The sequence below is a fragment of the Chelmon rostratus genome, chromosome 20, assembly GCF_017976325.1.
Source record: "Chelmon rostratus isolate fCheRos1 chromosome 20, fCheRos1.pri, whole genome shotgun sequence".
NCBI lineage: Eukaryota > Metazoa > Chordata > Actinopteri > Chaetodontiformes > Chaetodontidae > Chelmon > Chelmon rostratus.
In genome coordinates, this window is record NC_055677.1 from 16082118 (window position 1) to 16100467 (window position 18350).

Sequence of the window (18350 nt, forward strand, 5' to 3'; positions counted from 1 at the left end):
ATAGTGAAAACATTCAAGGCCACTGCGTCAAAATAAAATGTTTCACTTAAGGAACCAGAGCAGAGTTACCTTTCAGAGGTTAAATCCGTCCGTCCGTTTTGCGTCCATCACTCCCGGGTAAAATAATACAACACGATCATGCCTCAGTGAAATAATTTCCTATGAAAGAACAGATGTCTGCATTTTTCTCTGACGGGCTCTCCTCTTGTTTTTGTCTGCAACACAAGGCTCTTTTGTGTGTCTTAACCCGCTAATCATTTTCACAGTCATACCTACCTGGCACTAAGGTTTCTACTGTCCTGTAATCCTAATAACAGATGGCCACAACTGTCCAGAGCAGGCCAGTTCCATCAGACAAATTACTGCTTCAGGCAGTGCTACACATAGGCAGGTTATTCAATTACAACACCTAACCTCTGAAATCCTTTTAGTATGCACGTGGCTTCCGCTCAACATTTCGAAGGAGGTTTTGAGAGGCAGGTTCCACGGCCCTAAGCTGGGCTCATATTCCTGCAGTTAATTGGGCCTGACGAGATGTACGTGCCTTCAGACCTGCCTTTTCATCCCTCTTTCTCAACTTCAAGTGTGCAGCTACTTGTGCTTTTCATCTCTTTCTTTTCCCGTGAAGCACTTTCGGGAGTGACACTTCTCTGGGCACTAAATGCACACAGATCAGGATTCGTGGCGACCTAATAGTTGTCCTCTTAGCACTTCCTCCTTTGTCCCCTGTTACTCTTACATTTCCTCTCCCCCACTCCAGCACCCACCACTCAGAAAAGCCGTTTCCCCGGCCCAAGCCTGGGGCGATCACATTCAGCATGTTAACCATTTGACCCCGTGACCCACTAAAGCACTTCCTGTGGTCCGCTACAAGGAAATTAGGTTAAAGCATGTGTAAGAAAATACAAGAACGTTAGCTGAAAAGTCTGTTTTGTCTTCTCGTGGCTTGTCTTTCCACACAAGACTGTGAATGTGTGTGTGTGAGCGAGAGAGAGAGAGAGAGAGAGAGTAGAGTGTGTATCTGGCAGTAAAAAAACCATTACCGAGTGTGGATAGAGCTCATTCACACACCTGGGCCCCATTCGGCGCTGCCCTGCCAAACACCCGTGACGTGCCCTGAACAGAGCGGCATCATGGGAAGTCTAAATTAAGCACAGGGCTGTGACACGGCTGGGGCACACTGTCAAACACTTGATGTGTTTGGAGGAGTGAGAGACAGAGAGAGCACACTGATGAGGTAATTGTGCTCTGCAAACATAATACAAGCAAATTAAAACAGGAGCTGGATGAATAAAAATATCAGAGCACTGTAATTAAACTTAGTCAAATAATTAAACTTCTGCACCACTGGCGTTTGATTGACTTTAGCCGGAAACACCCACACTGCTTTCAGGTACTAAAGCAGGCACTGGCGTAGGTCAATATATAAAAATAGAGTGAGTCATTATAAAACCGTAATACAATGCAAGGAAATCTTGAAATCTGTGATACTGCAAGGCCATGACCAAATGTGTTATTCCAACATGTTACACTCTTGAAATTAATTCAATAAATCACAGAAAACTAATGAGAGAGTAAGGAAAGCATATTTCATGACACGTCCAAATAGTTCTTAGTGTGTTGAATAACAGGAGAGAGAGGGGGGGAGAGTCGTTCCCAGAACTGAAAACTCCCTGGATCTGGAATATGGGGCGTTGATATTTTCTTAAGTAGGCCTCGGGGATGGCTTTTGAAACCATGCTTGATGTAGGATTTTATTTGGCTTGGAATAAAAGCCCTCCCTGGGGTGCACCTCCTCCTATAGGCTGGTTAACCCCGCCTGACATGCACACACAGTTAAACATGCACACACACAAAACGTTAAGTAGGTTATGATTCATTTTCTTTGTCATCGTCTGCCCATAAAACAAAGTCAATTGGAGCGAATGGGGGCTTTCCTCCACTCCTTTTTAGGCTGCGCACTAAATCATCCATGGCTATTAAACAGTGTGTGTGTTTAAAATGTGACACTCGAATGTGAACGCACACACGGATGTAGACACACGCGGTCTGTGCTTTCACATAATGTCATTCAAACTATAACCTGACATTTCCTCTGTATTGTTGCTTTTTAAATGGACCTGTAAATAACTGGGAGCACAATGAGCGGACGGCGGCCGCACAGTTAATGAATTCAATTAGTCAACGTCGGGCCGATTAAGAGGCCTGAAAAGAAGCATTGTCACATCGTAGATAGGAGTGTGCGTATGTGTGTCTGTGTCTGTGTGTGTGTGTGTCGGCGTGGGTGAGACAGAGCCAGAATCAATGGCTCTATCAGTCAGCCAGGCCAGACCTCGCACTCAGGGCCTCTCGCTCCATTCATCACCAAGGACCAATGGACGGCCAACCAGGGAATATATGTGCAAGTGTGTGTTTCATTCTGTCGGTGTGTATTTTTCTTGGGTGCTGCCCGTCTGTGTGTGTGTGGCTGTGTGTGTTCGCGTTCTAGCAGCTCATTATAACTCTTTGTACCAACACACTGCACAGCTCAAAGCTGGTAACATTGCCTCTTATCTCAACAGCAGGCTGAATGCTTTGAAACTGTCAAAGGCCTCACAGATGCTTTGTCAATTAAGAGTAACCTTTATGCTGAAGGATTCTCATCCCACAAAAGCTTCTTGTCTGCTTTTACACTATGTACAACAATAGAAATTGGAGGCGCGGTACTTGTAGCTGTCAGATGCCGAGTTCAAACAGTGTGGTTATTTTTTCAAAGTGGGCCCAATTGGGAATCGACCTTTTCACTGAGATGTCTGAGTAAACAACACACACACACAAAAAAAGCAAACAAAACAAAACGGCAAGCTAAACTCGCAGCATTCACACGGCGACTGCCTGACGAGACGGTGCCAAAACACTGCAAACAATAGAGCTTGTGAGCGGCCCGCTAAAGCTGACGGAGCCTCTTCACGAGGGGATGCTAAAAACTAAATGTGTTTGGGGATGCGGTGCTAAGCATGCAGGGTGAATTATTGTCTGGAAGGAATTTCCTTTGCTGAGGCAACTTGAAACAACTTTTACACACATGCTGGGAGAGGGAGAGCATTGCAAGCTGAGTTCAGATATTAATACCCGGGGAAGTTTGCATGAATGCATCGGTGTGAGTGTGTAAGAATTAAAAAGAGTCTTCTAACACCTTGCTGGAGTGAGAGAAGAAACAGTCTGTTACAGATTCAGAGCTAACAAGGTTTGGGTTATGGGACAAATTATTAACTTAGGGCGTGGACCTGTTAACTCTGTTTATCATGTGTTTAAAAAAAAAAATCCAATTTAGACAACACACCTATCCCATGTCCCAATGCAGAATATGAAAGCTATGCACAGTCAGATGAACATGTATAGAAGTTTATAAGGAGTTGTAATGGACTTGCAACTTCTATTTTTTTCTAAGTTAATTGATCTGTCGTTTGAACTATAAAATCTAAGAAATAACTGAAAATCTTTAGAAACCAAATCTATTCAATTTACTGTTACAAAGTACTAAAAAGGAACAAATATCGACATTTGAGAAGTCAAAATCAGATTTCTTTGTTTTTTGCAATTTTGCTTAAAAAGTGACAACAATTAAACAAATATCAAAACAGTGGCCAATCATTTTCTCTTGATTGAAAGATTCTTCAGTGACAAAGCCCTGACTACAAATTTGGAATAGCTGTGTGGAAGATCTTTTAGACTGGCTGTTGCTTTATTCTTGAGGAAGCCCGTCAATTGTGACCTGAGAGCATTCATTCAAGGTTTCCTGAGAGGATGTTTTTGCTTTCATCTGCTGCCCATCCGTTCCTCTGACAGAGGCTCAAATTTGCACTGAGCCAGGAAACTATAGTCAGAGATGCTGCTATTGATGGGTCAGCTGGCACAGGAGAGATGAATCAATTGTCTGTGAGCGGACAGGAAGTGTGCACTTGGTCCGGCCTGAGGGCCCCGCTGATGCTACACTATGTTTATCTGGGCTCCTCCTTTCACCCCCACCTCACACACACATACATGCTCGCTCAGGTCCGGACCCAATCCCTGATTACATCTGGCTTGTCATCATCAGTGGCCAGCTCGGCTCCTCGGGGGCCCCCGCTGCTCTGATGGAGCAAAGCAGGCAGGCCTCCCTCCTTGTGCCCCGTCCCCCACGCCCCGCTATTCGCCCCTTCTCAGGACAAATTTAATTTGGAGGTGCAGAGGACTGATAAAGCCAGGAGACAGCATAAGGGGCAGAGAGGGAGGGGGGTAATTTGATACCTCCTCCTGCCCCTTTCACCTCCTACACACATGCACACGCACATACACAGCTCCTCTCCTCCTTTTCTTCCACCCTGCATCCGCACCCCCTCCACTCCCTGCATCCACAGACAAAGACATCCTTTTCTTTCCTCTCTGCCATTTTTTCTTTTATCAGATGGATGATAGTAGGAAGAGACAGATGAGCAACACCATACTTCTGATCTCAGATACATTACCTGTGGAACTCTATATCCATGCTGAATGATAACATGCTATATACACTGGCTATATAGTCACACTCCCTTGTGTAAAAAGTACATGTAAAAATTAGAATTTCTCCTCTGAAAACTGACAGAAAGTGCTGTTTTCTATGTGAGTGAAATGCAAATTGAAATGGGTGTCTTTTCAGCGGAAAATATCAGTTCATATTTCATTCATACAGTTTTACCCTTAGATAGTGAGTAGTGCTGAAAAAATGCATCAATGCATCCATAACTCAAATCATATAAAATTATATCTGATTGCTGAATATTTGATACTTATCAAGGGAAAATGCAAAACATTTGCTGGTTCTAGCTTCTCAAAAATGATCTGCTGCTTTTTTTTTTATTTGATGACATGCCATTAATAGAATAATTAATGAAAAAATAAATGACACATGATGCCTAAAACTTAAGTGAAGCGGCAACTGAGCATTAAACGGTGGTCCTGGTGGCTCCAAGTGGGGCCACTATGATGCGTGAGTGCTCACAGATGTTGGCTACAGTGTATCTGAGCTGCCTTTATTGAATTAGCCAGAGACTAGAGTGAGCAGTCTGGAGCTGAAGGTTTTCACAGGTCAGTGCTCCCCTCTAGCCCTGCAGCCACAAGGCCTCTGAGCCACCTGCAGCTGGGAGACATGAGCTGAACCTCAACCTGAGTCTGACTGTGTGTGTGTGTGTGTGTGTGTGTGTGTGTGCGTGTGTGTGTGTGTGGGCGAGAGACAGAGAGAGAGAGAGAAAGAAAGGGCTGACAAACTAGCCGACAGATGGATTCTTTTGAAAAAAAAAAAAAGCGCATACTAACCAGACACACCAGGATCTACACACTTCCTACACACACACATGCAAAAATATTGTGTGTGTTGTGTGTGCGTGTGTGCATGCAGGCTTGATGTCACTGGGAGCCTGACCACACTGCCTTCTTCATATGGGCAGGTGTGAGCTGCAATTATCACCAGGATCTCTTGCACATGCAAGGCTCTCAAGACACTTTCCTCCACACACACACACACACACACACACACACACACACACACACACACGCATACAGTCACTCTGTGCAACCATAGTGAAAAGTGCTTTTTTCCCCTTACATCAGTCAGATCATGTTACCATGCCAGCCCTCCTGGTGAACCAACCCAAGCTGGTGAATGGGCACCACCCCCCCGAGCCCCGTGCTCCCCACTGCCCAGCTCATCTATTATTGAAGCTGACATAATTGCAGGGGGGCATCATCCACCAATATCAAGACTCCCAATATAAAAGGCCTTTAAATAATTCAGGGAAGAGGTGCCCACCCCACGCTGGCAACTGGGGGATTTCTCACATGATGAGATCATGGTCCCTCTGATACAGGAAGGGCGTGCCTGTGTGTTTATACGAGTGTGTGTACATAAAGTATATGTGTGTTCATAACCACGTGTCAAGTGTCAGCAGGAGCTGTGTACATAAACGGAGTCAAACCAGTTCATTATGGGATGTGCCGCCGGGGGAAGTGACGGAGCTGTGACCTCTGGCACCCCCTCACCTCCACTGTCTAAAACCACCTTCATTAATCAAATGGGTGTGTGTGCATTTGTAAAAAAAAAAAAAAAAAAAAAGAAAGAAAGAATGAAAAAGGGTGGGTGGGGGGCTGGGGGTTGATCCTCATTTGTATTCAAGTAAACTTCAGGCATCAGCATATACTGTGATTACGGGTTAGGCAAATTGCTAAGCATGATTGATTGTGTCTCATTGTTGGGATAATGTGTGATCTGTGACCGATTGATTGTGTCTCGCTGCACTGAATGGCTCATTTGAATATTAACGACCTACTACTTGTGTTGCTATGAAATGTCACCAAATTGTTCCTAATTTTCAGACGCAAATGATACGCAAGAAGTAATTTGAGCCTCATCAGCAGCACTGCATAATAACGGTGCTGCTTCGAGTGTGAGATGACACCCAGATTTATAAATCTCAAGTTACAGTTTTACCACCTCATCCTGTGAGCCATTTTACATTACAATTAACAATTTCTTCTGTTCTTGGAAGTCTCTTCTTCTGATGGTGGATTAAAATGGTGGTGGAAATAAATGTATTTGTTGACGAACGCCCTGACAAAAGGCTAAATAGAGTGGACAAGTCAAGTGTGACATTTAGGGAACAAAGGCTATTAGCATTTAGCTTTTCATGTTATAATCGGACATTTAATGTAATGATTTATATTGAATAGATGGAATTGTATTGTTTCTTAGTTCCTAATTCTTGTCCATGTTTGTACATCGGACAGTTAAAGGGGCCACTTTATTATTATCTTCAGGTAAAAACACTCCATGAGAAATGATATTTATGACTTTTGTGTTCAGTTTACAAAGAGCTCTTGAACACAGCATATTTTTATTATATCAGTAACTGTACGTATTTGTGTGCTGTATTTGTGAGAGGAATTATACACAGGCGGCACAACAATCTGTTTTTGTGCAGACCAGTGTAGACACAAGAGTCAGACATTTGAAGGCTCAAGTCCGCACAGTTTCAGCATTGAGGGAAATATCAGGGTCATTTTCCGCCCTTCAGAGGAAGCCATTCGCCGCCGTTCATTCCTGTAGTGTATGAAAAACAACGTCCACAGTGCAAGACAATCCATCACTGCAACTGACAAGCCTGCATTTGGTCTGTTTTGTCATTATCTCAGTGTGCCGGGTTGAGCATTTTCATATCATTGGGCCCGTTACATTAGAGTTTGCTTACTGTCAATCACTTGACACAGACAGGAAGCAACTGACTGCTTCACATACTTACTTACTCATTAATTCATTTCTTAGGTAAACTCTCTTAACCAGGGCACCAGTCAATGTCTCAACACTGCCTGAAACATCACATGCATTGCAACATGAAATAAATAGGATATAACTGTATTCTCTGGAGGGCAGGAAGGCAGGGACACACCCTAAAAAGAAGGAGGAGAAAGGTGAGTGATTGTCTCAAGGCCAAAAGATTACAGTTTGATCCCAACAGCTACCATCATTGGCTCACACTAGGCCACAGAGTTGTCAGTCCCATCAGTAGTCATGACCTTGCCAAAATATAATAAATGAAGATGCATCACAAACGCTTTATGAAAATCCTTCCCTTTCTCACATGTGCTTTAGGTGACAATAACACTCTGACAATATCACAAAAACTATCAAACATACAGACTGATATGTAAAGTCAGCTGCATGACCAAACAGCCAAACTTTACCAGGCTCCTACAGGGCCCATCATGGGAAATCAGCCTCCCTTAGCTAATAAACAGTAATGACCTGCTTCCCGACACGACTCGGAGCCTCCCTTCGTGTCGGCGTGGTGATGAGGACAAAACAGCGGAGCCAGCAGAAAGAAGCAGCGCCTGGGGTGGCCCAGTAATTACTGTTAATTGGTTTAACATGGGGATGGATGGAAAGAAGGACGAGAGAGAGAGAGAGAGAGAGGGGTGGAAGGAAGGATGGAGTTCTCCCTCTAAGCCTCCTCTATAGCTTGTTTGATGAGATAGGGCGCGTTATCGCAGCTCTCTATCAGCAGCACGAGCTCATGTAGAAGAGTGGGAAGGGGAAGTTAGATATGCAGGGCGGCGAGCATATAAGCAGTCTGGTAAACAAGCGTCGGCCCGTACGTGCACGAACATGCATGCATACAAAAAAGCATGAGTAATGCAGCCAAACGACAAGTTAACACTGGCATCGGTGCACAGTTGACAATAAGGACATGAAGAACATGTAGACAAAGAAAATCAAGGTATGAAAAGGAAAAACAAGTGTGTATATGTTGACGAAATACAGACATTAACACACTACTGTAAGTCACACACACAGATTACACAGAGCCTGAGGGGAGCTGCTCACCCAGATAAGACAGGCAGTCTGAGGGCCATTTACAGCCATTTGATGCACACTGGCTCTCCTATCACTGGCTGTGTGTGCAGAGAGATGAGGTGTGGAGTATTCCCCATTCTGCTCCATGCTAATACCCTGACCATAACCTCATCAACAACCTCTGGACAACTACACAGCGCTGCACTGTAATCTGTCTGAGAGACGCAGAGAGAAACAAAGAACAACAGATTCTAAGGGAAGATGAAAGAGACACTTTGTACCGAAGGCGCGGGTGTGCAGATAAAAACAAGAATGAATGAATACATGAGGAAGGATTCTGACCCATAAGTAACCCACAGGACTCTCTTCTAACTTGTCTTGTTTAATTTACACAATTGGTGCTGAAGCAGAGGTAATCTGCACTGAAAAAGGAGAAGAATAAAGTGGCTAAAAATAGGTTGTTTTTCACTGTGAACTGCAGCTGTACAGCTGTGTGTCGTATTCACAATGTTTCCTTATATAACAAATTCTCTCATTTTTGTTATGTGTATGCAGTGACAGCTCATGTTTTCTATTGCAAAAAGAAAGTGAAACGCCCAGAGTATACTCAGCAGAATACTGTAACAACACTGAAAAGGCCTGACCCTGATGTGACTCGAACATGCAAGCGTCTCATCTGAAGCAAGGCGCAGTGGTGAAGTCCACAGTATTCCTGTACCATGAGGTCCTCACAGGTAAACCGCCCACCATAGCTTGTGAAAACACCAACAGGTGTGATCTACTGTGGCTGAGTAACACCTTCCCACTTTATGCTTTCCTCTCTCTCTTTCTCTGAGGCTGCACATTTCAGTGTGAGGCCAGTATTAGTGAGAAAACCGAAGGACACCCTGTAGAGTTTTCTTGTAAACAAACACAGTTACGTTCAGTGTTTCTCACCAAAATGAACTGAGTGCATTTATCTGACAAATGACTTACCAAATGTGTTGAATGCCAGTGTTCTCCTTCTCCGCCTTTGGCTTTGTCCATCAGTGAAATAGCATGAGACCAAAAGCCCCCTAAAGACATGGGCAATCTTTGAGGTAAACGCCAGCTGCATTTGCAGACATAGCTATCAATTGATGAGATGTTTCCAGCAGAGGTAATATGTCCAGAACACATTTGCAGCACAGCCCTAGGCAATCGGCAGGAATGTGAATCGCGTCACCTGCGTGCTGTTGTGTGTATATATGTGCATCCTTGCGCACCTGTCATCTAGAGATAAAAACCAACCAGAGACCTGCTCATCAACACATAGCTCCATAGCTTCACTCGTGATCAAAAACTCCACAGAGTACTTTCATGCTGACAATGCTTTTTAATGACTCGAAACAAAATGTCAGTTGTGCATGATTCAGTCTGCATCTCAATCTGAAAGAAAAATAGAAAATATTGCCGGTTGTTGGGGGGGCGGTTGGAAAATTTTCACATTTCGCCTAATCCTAGTATGGGCACTTACAGATGAGAGACAGCAGTTATAGTGTTTGTGGTTGTGGTGACAGACAATCAACAGACAGCTCAGACTGAAACAAACCCACATCGCTGTGTACTTGTTCAAGCGCTGTTATGACGCACAACAGAAGATGCTTTACAGAATCTGAGGCCTTTCGTGAGGCAACTATCGCCCTAAGAGAAAACAAATTAGAGTCAGACCAGTACTATCATTTCACACCAGGTCACAAAGACTTTTGACTGGAGTCCTGTTCGCGAGTAACACAGGCTGTAAGCATGGCCACCACTGACACCATGAAGACAGGTCTCCTCTACTTAGTTTTATGACTGCTCCAATACACGCAATCAGCCGTAAAATTTACCCTCACACAAAAGAGCCCTCCAATACGCTTCTCGTGGCGGGCAATAAAACCCAGCCACCCCCGGGTAGAAACAACTGCTTCTCCTCGAGTCGATTTATGTCTGAGCCTCTCTCGGTCGGGTGACGAAAAATGCAGCGATGTTTCTTTTTTGGGATGACGGAGTCATCTAGAGAATTGAGGGCCATCACGGAATCAGCTGCTGTAAAACATGATGGCAGGCTGATCGGTAAATAGCCCGGCCTGTCAAACGGACTTTCAAAGGACCTGACCATAAAACAGCAGCGAGTGCAGAGACTTCACCAGATGCTCTCATGAGGACAAGAGGAGCGAAATACATAAAAAATATATATTTCACATATACATGTCAAATGTTTCATTCAACATTACTGGTTCCTACTGGCTTTTTGCCCCACATTAGAGAGAAAATTGCACGTTTTACCGTACCCAATTTCTTTATTGTACAGGTTCCTTGGCTAGATGCAAGACATACAGCAGACACAATTGTAGATGGCCTGCAGTTAGTTCTATAAGAGCCACTATGCACTGAGGTATGGCATCATATACAGCAGGGGCAAGGGGTTAACACATTGAGCCAAGGCCATTACATCAACAACATCATACCAAGCCCCATTGGGTTTAACAGTCCCAGCAAAGTCACAGAATACGTCCACATCACCAATGTAGCTTAAGTGCAATGTCAACTTAATGGTCCGACAGCTGTCACACTTGATATCAGCATAGAGTAGATGTCTATAGTATGACTAGAGATCATGGAGCTGTATTTTGTGTCAAGTTGGATTTGTGTGACTGCCCTTAATCAGGATTTCCTTTAAAAGTACAAACACAGAGTTGATCTTGAATGTTCTACATCTTAATGCCACTCAGTCTCAGTCAGGGGTGTCTGACTGGTGCTAAGGTACAGCATAACTTAGTGTCGGTTGGGGCTACGTGCCTGCGGATAACCCTGACTGACACTGTGAAGGTGGTATAAATGGTAAATCCTGCTCTCAAGAGTCTTTAAATCTGCTTGACACTGTCTATGTGTCACGTGTCTCTCCTCTACAAAGTTCATTATTCCAGAGTTTTTGGCTTTGGCTTAGACGGCGATTAACAGGTTTCTTCCAAGTCCTCCACCCAGCTTCCCTCGCTCTCCCTCCTATCTATTGACAATCCTCGCTCTCCTCGTCTCTAAACCTCGCCAGCACAATGCAGGTTTTAGCTGGGATGAAAGACAGTGGTGATGGCTGCTTGAGTTCATCAACAGGGGTGTAAGCCTGAAAGTTAACCAGCGCTGGGCCATTAGGCTTTCGATGCGTAAGCTCTCAGAGCTGTGTAGTATTGCCAAAGAGCGATGCTTCAAAGATGTGCAGTGCGAGTGGAGAGGCGGAGGGCTTAGGGCTTTAAAGCACTGTAGTTGTGGGGAAGTTTTCTAAAGTACGGCGAGTGGAGATTTCCTCGCAGGGGGAGGCAGAGACAGTCTTACAGTAGAAGGGATGAGTTGAAGGACTAATGTGTAAACCATCTGCGTGACTGATAAAAGTGATTGTGCTCCCATCCATGTCTTATAAAAGTCTATGAACAGGATTCACTCGTAAAGCTAGAAGCAGCCCGCTGAGGCCTTTTTAATCAGTCAGGGAGAAACTGAGTACAACAGAAGGAGCCCAAAAACTTTCTGAGTCCGAAAATGTGACGGTGCAATTCATCCAATATACAGTCACACACACACACGCACACACACACACACACACGCACACACACACACACACACACAATTCCTTCCTGAGAAATCAGATTTATGTGCACACTCACACAAACGGTAGGTGAGCTCTGTGAGTGTGTATTGTGTCCCCCTGCTGTTCTATATTTTACAGTGTGGCTGCTGTTAAAAAGCAGCCTGTATGAGCCCGTAGAGGCCAGGCTTAATGTAAAGCATAACAGCAACACCGCCAATAGACAAAGGGAATCCATCTAGAGTCATTTCACACATGTTGTAAGGCAACTAACTGCGGAAGAGGAGGACAAGGAGGACAGAGGATAACAAATGGGGCATTCTCCCTCCCTGTCTACCTCTGGAGAAAGACAGTTTTCCCACTCTTTCCACATCAAGGTGATGACAGGAGAGAGGGAGCAAAGGTTGGTTTCTGCTATTTCTGATGAAAGCACGCCTCAGAACCCCGGCACTTCAGTCGCTCGCTGAGCAAATTTAGCTTTCCACATCCCCAACAAGTTTGTTCAAGTTTGCAGCTATGTCATTTTTAACTCTGCAAAAGCATATCCGAGCGAAGCATGAGGCAACCTGAAAAAGGAATGGAGTTTTGAGTAACTCCTGCTGTGATGAGAAGTCCCTCAACTTGACTTCTAAAGGAATCTGTGAACATCTACAAAGCATGAAGTTCTCATGATATGGACCGGTGCTACTGAATGCACCATGTCGTCAACATGCTCCTGAATACACAGGCATGCTTCAACCCTGAGGTAATGTGATATTCCTGATATGTGGAGAAGCACAGGACACGGTTTTGATCCCCGCAACCAATGACTAACTTCAGAGAAAAAACCCTTCATACCTCACTTTTAGGGTAACAGCAGCAGCTAAATGCTTGACCAGCATCTGAAAACAGCTTTCTGTGTGAGATCGAAAGATGTCGTCAGCCAAATGGACAAAACTAAAGACATAACATCACAAGATTCCCTTTTAATACGGAGAGATTTTTTTTCAAGTTATTTTTGTGTGTAGTACAAGGTTTCCTGCTCACAGAGGAATTTGACCCTGTTCACTAGTGAGACTACACAGGCTCCAACACTGACACCACAGTGCCCCCTGCTGCAGCTGGATAAAGGTACCATCTGAGGGCAGATACTGCACCATCTCAGCCAGTGGATCATTCTGACACCCTGGAGAGGTGATTATGCTTCTCCTGATGTGCGCCATCATCGACATGCTCCGACCATAGCTGAGTGTGTCAGACTGGAATGAGGAGATGTTTGGTATAGATCGAGAATTCCCTTGAGAGCATGGCACAAACAACTTATCAGCTTTGACTCACATTTCATATATTTATGGCTGGTTACCTTGTAATGTCTATTCGTGTCATGTTTTGGATTGACCTTGCTGTAATTGGGTTATGTTTTTACTGCAGCTGAAATTCATAGTATATTACACAACTGACAAACAAACTGATGTCAATTTTGATGATAAATACATTTTTACTGTGTACCACGACCAAATATTTGATTTTCCAAAGCCTAAATGATTCATTGATTAATTGAAAAATTATTCCACAGCTGCACTGACAATGACAATAATCCTTTCAGCCACACTTTCATATTAAAATCACAAAAAGCTGCAAAGACTTTGGGCAGTAATTTGGTGGACACTGTGTTTGTTTGTCTTTTATCTGCTTTTAGGAAAAACATAAAGCATTACATAGGCTGCAGTTCTATGCTAGAGAGTGTTAAGGGTGGGCCTTACAGTACATTACATTATGCTGTGGTACATTACTGCATGTGATGTTTGGTTACATTATGGTGCTGTATATTGCATTGCAGTTAATCATTTTTCTATATTGTATCATCTCTTCTCTGTTTGCAGGGACTTTTAGAGACTCATAGATCTCATTAAAACAGCTTGAAAGGAAGCCACAGAGACAATAATAATGACAGTGGCTATAAACTCTACTCAGTAATTTAATGTAGAAACACTGTAGCTTAACAATACAACATTCGTACCAAAACCTGTTTGAAAGCATCGGTGGCACATTTCAATATTCCATCTTGACTTTCTCTTCTTCAACGGCAGCCGTGAAATTCAGGAGGTGAGTGTGTCGTTCCACGCGGCATAAACACAACACCTCCCTGCGGAGACCAGCCTCATTCAAATGGATGAGACGTCACACGTGTTAAATAACAGCGGCGCACTGCCACGCTTTGAAACAGTGGGGTTTTTCTGGATGGAACCCGAATGAATCTGAATTGTAGAGTTCATTTTGGTGGTTCCGCGTAGTGGACGCTAGAGGGCGCTCTGACGCTAGTGATTCACACTGCACGGTAGAGGCGAGGCAAAGCCCCGGGGGAGCACGCACTACGTGAGTGCTGTTCAGAAAGTTTGAGGGGAAGAAAACGCTAGGAGCTTCGTCAGACTTTGTTAGAAACGTTCAGGTGTTAAAGGACTCATATCGGTTAACGTTGTCCTTAAGTTTTGCTTTTTTCAATGCAGTGAGTTAAGACACTATGCTAACGCGGTACACTAGCGGTTAGCTAAACTGCCATTATCAGTCTTCTGCAGCTCTATACACTATCGCAGTGTTTTTGTTGTGTTTCCTTTACCTTACAATACAGTAAACCAGGGTGAGATACATGGGAAGACTGTCATTGTTTTATGAGCTAATTTTCTGTCTTTTTCTATAAATGAAAATGTAAACAGGAGCGAATGAAATGTGAATGTAAGACATGACTGCATTTGCATTCATGTGGGATTGTACAAACTGTTTTTTATTGCTGACGGTGTGCTGTGTTAAACTAAGTTAATTAATTTCTTTAAAAGAGTGAGAGATATGGTAAAGACATAGTGCTCGAGAGACATTTTCTCTGCTGAACAGATAAGCTTATAAGATCTCACCAAACGCATAGCAACAACACGTGCAGCACACACCTACACTTTAGAGGGTGAACTGTGAGTCAGTGCAGGACTGAGCCGTCTCTATAGAGACACTCAAGGACAATATTTCTGATGCGGATGACATGTTCTCACTGTTAGAATTGTATTTGGTTTGAATTGTTATCTAAACGTTTGCGCAAAGCCTTATTAACTGTATGCCATTTACTCTTGAGTCAAAACCTAGAGAAAATCAGCCCAAACATTGCAATAGATAGTGGTTCACTGTAACTTCACCGGTAGATGAGTACACAGTGTTACATGGTGACACACATAGACATTATACTACATAGACACCTACCTGCATTCATGAACACAAAAACAAAAACACACACAGAAACAGAAACATGCATCCATACACTTAGACATGCCCGAACCTGCATACACACTGACTGAAACACTGTCTCACACACACACACACACACCAGGAGAGACCACCTGTCGGTGTGTGTGTATTGATGCGCCACAGGCAGCATCATCTGCTCGTGGTAAAAAACGTTTTGATATTCATATCAACCTTCAGCTCCATGCACTCCAATCAAATACCTCTCACTTTCCTTTCTCCATCTCTGTCTATCGCTCTCTCCCAGACATAATAATGACACAACATAAAAGTGGAGTGTAGAAATCCAGCAGTGCAGTTGAGGTGTTTGATCTAGAGAAAACACGATAGCATTTCTGGAGATAAGCAAGCTGCGAACCACGGAGGAGTGAAAAAACAATGCCGAGTGCCACACATATACAAATTGCTAAGAAGTTGGAGACAGTTTTGAGGCAGAGCACATGCAATGGAGGCTAACATACAGTTGTATAGCATTACACACACATGCAAACACACTTCTGGAGGTACGTGAGTGGCAACAGAAAGGGCAACTGGCCACGTTGTGGGAGGGCACCGGGCCAGGGTGACTGTCCGGCCAAACTGCCCCCCAGGCAGCCGAGGACGGTCCACCATCATGATCGTCATCAACATCGCAATTAGAAAGCAGGACTCAGCTGGTGGACTAGGACAGGCTGATGGGGATTGTGGGGTGAAGAAATGAATAAACAAAGTATTTTTAGATGCAAATAAACAACTCGCTGCATTTCTAGCATCAGTTTAAGGCGGCTCCACCGGTTTTATTTGTAGAAACACCATCAAGAACCTCCTGTAAATGTGTCAAAAACAACCCCAACAACAAGAAAATAACAGGTGATTAAAAAAAGCAACACAGCACACCTCGACATGCTGATTTGCATTGGAAAGAAGTGAAATTTTCTCACCGATTAAAGAATGTGCTATTTTTACAAATAAGTGTAGGCTAATGGTGGTTACAAAGAATAGAAGAGTGAGGGGTTGCCAAGTCAGGAGGAGATGAAATCTAGATGTGTGTCTTGGCCAGCTACTACCCCCCTGCTTTGTCTCAGTCCTGCTTAACATAGATTTAGCTTTCGAGTGCTAACTGACAATATTGGTCTTTGTGGGTAAAAAGTGCCTTTGTATTACAACCCTCTCCTTATATGAAACACTACTGCCAAGGTAAATGTTTCGGCGTTCACTTCGCAGTTTATTCTGCATCCCCAGTAATGTGTGGCTGGAGCGTTAGTCTGTACTCCCGCCCTGCAGCAAAACTAATTTTCACTGCCACATGACAAAATATTAACACGGCTTCAGGATGAAATGTCACAGTGATTTCTTTGTCAAACTCAAGGGCTGCTTCTCCCAATGTCTTGTTAAGAGGTGCGGCGGCAAGGGGCAACTCCCAATGCGGCCGCTCTGGTCTCAGGTGCCACACCTGTGCTAATAGGACTGCTAATTAGAGCGTGGCACTATGAGAGCACACACACAGCATACACACATGCAGACTGAGGCCAGACACACTAAGAAGTCGCATTGCTCGAGCTTTGGGGACCATGTGTGGTTGTGTGGTTGTGTGTGTGTGTGTGTGTGTGTGTGTGTGTGTGTGTAAAAGTGTCTTGACATAAAGCTGTATTTTAATATTTCAGTTTTTAAATATTAAAGATGAACTTATTCATCGTAAAACACACGGGTGGAGTCAGGAGGAGATAAAACAAGAGGGGAGAGAAACAAAGAGTAAAGAGAGATCTTTCAACTCCACAGAAGTGCAAAAGCTTGTCTGCATTTCCCCAATCTTTCCTTTTCTCTCAGCCTCTCTCTGTCCTCGTTACTCACCACTACTCTTCCTCATAATAAGCGCGGAGGCAGCATGCTGAATAAAATATTAGCATGTGTTGATGGAGCAACCCCGTTTCAGGTGTGTGCGTAAACACGCACATACTGAACAATCTGTCACCCTGCAGTATGTCACCATGTTTCACACATTGTCAGGATCAGAGACACACACACACACGTAAAACTCTACGAACGCTATCCCCACGTCCCCTCTGTATATGTCCTGAACCTCTGTCCTGCCAAACTTTATCACACACACACACACACACACTTTCCACTGTCATTCCAATTCACGTACAGTTCTTTTGTTGCTAAAAACATGCATCCCATCTGCACAATCCCACAGAGGAAGAGGAGCGCGAGGTACACCGGAATACAACAGAAAAAAAAGGTTTCTTTTGGTTGTCGGTGATGGGGATGTGTTCCACAGTTGTTGTTCAAGGAGCCATATTTGAATACAAGTAGGTGGCACATCTGTCGAGCATTTCTTTTTTCTGTCATGAATTATTAACGTCCTGTCATTGCTGGAAGCAACAGCCGTCATTATTTCACTTATGAATAGAAATAATGCCTGTCTCATATTTAGCAGTTGTGCCCACACAGTGCTTGTTGTGTTGAAATGTCTTTACAACAAAGGAGAAAAAACAGAATGATCAGCAAAACTTGCTTTTTAGAAACTGTGCAGTTCAGTGGAATACTCACAAATAGCTGCACATATACGAGGTGATACATGATATAGTGTATTCGTGCAGTGTAACGGTGCCTGGAAAAGTGAGAATACTAAATTCATGCTCCAACTTCAATTCTTATAGCATCGCGAGGATGCTGATAATTTTTGATTCAGTAGTATGCTCCATCTTTCTTATAGATTTTATTAATTAAATATTCCAATGGCCATATTTTCTTATTAGTTATTATTTGAAGTAAACCAACAGGGGAAGGAAGGCCGCAGGCAATATTTTTTCCCAGATTTTCCTAGGATGGTGAAGGCATGACCCAAACTACTCTGCCTCTGATTGGCTTACCCTGATATTCTTACCTTTACTTTAACCAATAATCACTCCTCATGCCTTAGCCTAACCACCTCAAGCCTAAACTAAACCAACCCAACCAATGAAGGTGAGAACTAGCCAATCAGAGGCAGAGTAAGGTGGGCCATGCCTTTACCATGCTAGAAAAAAAAAGCCATATACCTGAGCATACCCTGCACTACGCTACACACTGCAATAGCCGGTCAAATCATTACACATAAAACAAAAGGCTGACTTGAAAGTGGTTATTGCATTTAAGTTGAAATAACAACAGTCATGATTGGAAAAATAAATG

The 18350-nt window shown here is 43.7% G+C and overlaps 1 protein-coding gene across 2 annotated transcripts in view; it reads right to left on the reverse strand.

Annotated features, from left to right (window-relative positions):
* Positions 1 to 18350, reverse strand: part of LOC121623719 (partitioning defective 3 homolog) — a 323624-nt gene that overhangs the window by 252580 nt on the left and 52694 nt on the right. The gene's annotated exons all lie outside the window — the stretch shown is intronic.